The sequence below is a fragment of the Haemaphysalis longicornis genome, unplaced genomic scaffold, assembly GCF_048455015.1.
Source record: "Haemaphysalis longicornis isolate Haplotype H1 unplaced genomic scaffold, Haemaphysalis longicornis Haplotype H1 scaffold_5, whole genome shotgun sequence".
Classification (NCBI taxonomy): domain Eukaryota; kingdom Metazoa; phylum Arthropoda; class Arachnida; order Ixodida; family Ixodidae; genus Haemaphysalis; species Haemaphysalis longicornis.
Window position 1 is genome coordinate 156,828,568 of NW_027526385.1, and position 3,712 is coordinate 156,832,279.

Below are 3,712 nucleotides of genomic sequence, written 5' to 3' on the forward strand. Positions count from 1 at the left end.
TTTTTGTATTCACCTCTTCATGTTCAGAGCTAACCACCCGTTCTGGCGCTCTTTTCTTAAGCTGGCATTGCGCCATTAAAATCGCGCTATCATCATCATCGAAGCCGTCAAGATAACAGCTCCTGAATCCTGGTAGCCTCTTTGGAGGAGAAGTTCACCAGCCGGGCGCAGTCGAGCCGACTCCGTACAGGTGGACGAAGCGGGGAAAGGCAGGCGGCAGTCTCGTCTGACGCCGAGTTCTGGCGCTTTGAAATCGGTTGCAGCCTCGCCTGTGGCGGGGGGATCGGGCCGTCCGTGAAGGTCTGCAGGAAACCGCGAAATCCATCCTGCAGCAGGGTTGCGACATCCTCTTGTGGGCCTCAGGTGGTCCGCTCCGCTTTCGGTGCACCGCTGGGCGAGTTGCGATAATGTGAAGGGCCACCTCTTCATGGCTAGTGGTGGCTGCACGCGTGAACGTTGAGGCAACTCCACGTTTCCCTCCATCAAAGATGGACACCAGGATACCCAGCTGAGAGTTGGGCCGGCTTCGGAACCGCTGCAGAAAAGCTGACCCAGCCGGAATGCTCATCAGGCGCTCGGCATGATTCAGTCCGGACTGAAGGCCCTCATCTTGATTGACGATGTGGCTGCCTCCGTGTCCGTGCTCCCCACCGGGGATGACCGTGGTAGGCACAGGCAGATGGTTATGGGTCGACGGTGGTCGGCTTTTAACTCCTTTCAGCAGGCCTGCTCATCGACACAGAGCTATACTCGGTGACAACTTAAGAACGGCACCGGAAGTTGCCGCTGTGCCTTATCACCGTAGCCGGATGTTTCTCGACGCGGCGCAAGTAGGGCGTTACTGGGAATATTTTGAACATGGCGTGAGCCGTTCCCGTGATTTTGTGGACTTAATATGCTTATAAACGACTCCAGTGACGACAAACAAACTGCGTGAGACAAGGCAGACGATATCACGCATTCATAGCAAAGCCCTTTCAAAACGCGCCCGCACTGACGTCACGGGTCCGGCGCTTTGGTGGAGTGATACACTACATGTGGTGGTGCCGTTCTTGAGTTGTAACCGAGTATAGTATGGCTGCCGGTTGTGAAGGCACTACGGGACCGAACCACGGCTGCGCTAACATACGTACGGCAACTCTTGGCACGTAACAACTGGCGCACGTATGCTGCGGCACAGAAGGTGTTTCATGGCGTAGCCCCCTCGGCCATGCTGTACGCGCTGTCTGGGTTCCATCTGGAACAGCACAGTCAGAGCTCTTCTACGCGTGCACATGTGTTCTACCTATTGGCGGTGAGCGCGAACACAGGCGGCGCTGCGAAGCGCGCCTCCGTGACGTCAGCTTAGGGATTCTCGCATTTGTCGTCTGCTTCACTCAGTATCGCTCTCTCTGCTGTTTCTTTGCGCTCGGTCAATGTCTGATGCTTGTCCGCACCAGAATTGGTGTGTGGGTAACCTTTTATCATAATAATAGGCTTACAATCGCATACACTAGCTCATGGTGTCAATTAAAGTATAGTTTTGGGTACCGCTACGGGAGAAACATTGCCGGCCCCACCCCATTCCTTGCGAAGCCGGTCCTGTGCGGAGCGCGAAGAGTCGGAGCTAGGCGTCAGCTTCTCATGTAAGCATTCGAACAAAAGGAACAGTCAGCTGCTAATAACCGACAACAGCGAAAATGGAAGACCAAAACAAATTCTAGGCCTTCAGGGCTGTCGGCTTTGGCAGAAGGCATCACGATTCCCGGTAATCATATGTAAGGTAAAAGTTTTTGCAACCTTGCCGAACGCTCGAACGCGTTTTGTCACATCACTTTACGTTGTCAAGGCATGAAAGTTTGCCGACATGCGCTATAGTCTGCAAAAACTGTAGGTTGAGTTTCAAATAACCCAGTGTGTATATACGCGCGTGCTGATTCTATACCAGGCATCCAACCAGTATGGAGGTTTATTGAGCAAAACGAGTCACGTCTTCGTTAAATTTATAGTAACACATATATGTTTGTTAAGACCTGGAGGGATATTTCGGAACATTTTGCACAGCCATATTTTCCCGATATTCGGATATGCGTTATAGGAAAACTGCACTCAAGAGGAGGAGGAGGAGTAAGGGGAGGAGGGGAAAACTTTGTTTAACAATTAAATCGATCTGGTTAGTGGGCCGGGTCCTCAGTCCAGGACAAGAGAGCAAAAGTAATTTTCTTCAAATCATAGAACGCCATCCCGAGTAGAATAGGATTTGTTCTTCGCGCCTGGAAGGGTTGAAAAGCAATAAGGAGCTACTTGGAATTCTTCTTCGGTTTCGAGCCTTGTACTATATGCAGGTATACTATTTATTACGTTAGGTAGCGAGTATATCATGCCTTCAACACCGTAATTATGTCATCATTGTTCGAGTTCAGTTCGTTATGATAACGATATAATTACGATAGAAATTCGGAGCACAAAAGCCGCCTTCGAGTACTGTGGACCACGTTGTTTAGGGCGCGATCACGGTGGTGTAGCACAAACCTTCTCATTGTATTTGCATGTAAATAAACAAAGCACGCTGCGGATATGCACCTTCTTGCACGCAGCCGTAATGAAAGCCAATTTGTGAAGAAGGGAATGTATGCCATACAAAATGAAGGAAATATCCACACGGCCTTTGTGAGGCTCCCAAACATCCCGAAACCTCCTAATAAGAAGTTGGTGACGGCGCAGAAAAAAAATAATGCGTTGGGCAGAAAAAAAAAAGCAAGAAAACTTAATCCGATACAAGACAACAACGAAAGAAACAGAAGAAAGCCGCTTTATTTCCTGCTGTGCGATGAGCGTGTAGAGGCCACTGCTTGGTACGTAGTATTAGACTGTTGATTCTTCATAGGAGCATCTCAAAAATACTGCAGGGAAGTCTACGCATTTGGAATACTTATCGAGAAGCTCTGATCGCTGATCCTCGCGAATAAGCAAGAAAGGACGAGTTACACACGATCTTCTGACCGATACTCTGAAGAAAGTTGTTCTCTATCTCTTCGTGTGTTGCAAACTTGTGGGGGATACAGCTTCAAATTATTCAGATGCGTCAGAAGCTGGCAAAATAACTGAGTCGCTAGAAATACGCTTTTTAACGCACTACAGCAACGAAGCGGGCGATTTCTAGACCAGGCACTGTTGCCCCTCACAAGCGGAGTGTAGCAGACGACAGCGGCGCGAATCCCTAAGCCGACGTCAGAGCCAGGGGGCGCCACTCAAAGATCTCACCGCACATTCACCTGTCACGCGGAACTCACCAGGATAATTTTTCGTACTATTTTATTTACACTATATGGACACCATCGATATAACCGTTATCCTGGGAGAGCAAAGGGTGACTAAGCACGGGCGAGTTTGAAGAGATGACAAAGAAAAAGCGCCAATTTTTTGTCCTATTTCCGCCGCAATGAAAAGCGGAGAGAAACTAGGCAAAAAGAGGGAGCATAGTTTTCGCTGGAACACGCAAAAATTTCACGAAACTCTACCCACAAACAGCTTCGCTGTAATAATTACGCAATTGGATAGTTACGCGCCAGAACCAATTTACTCGCGCAGCGCTAAAGCAACGCCGTTGCCGCGTCGCCCTTAGTGCGGCCGGCTGTGCACTCTGCCGGCGCTTTCAGTCGCCGCCGATTGAAGCGCCGCCGCTATTTACAGTTGTTGGAGGCAAAAGCCACTACAGCCCCTCTATCGCGTA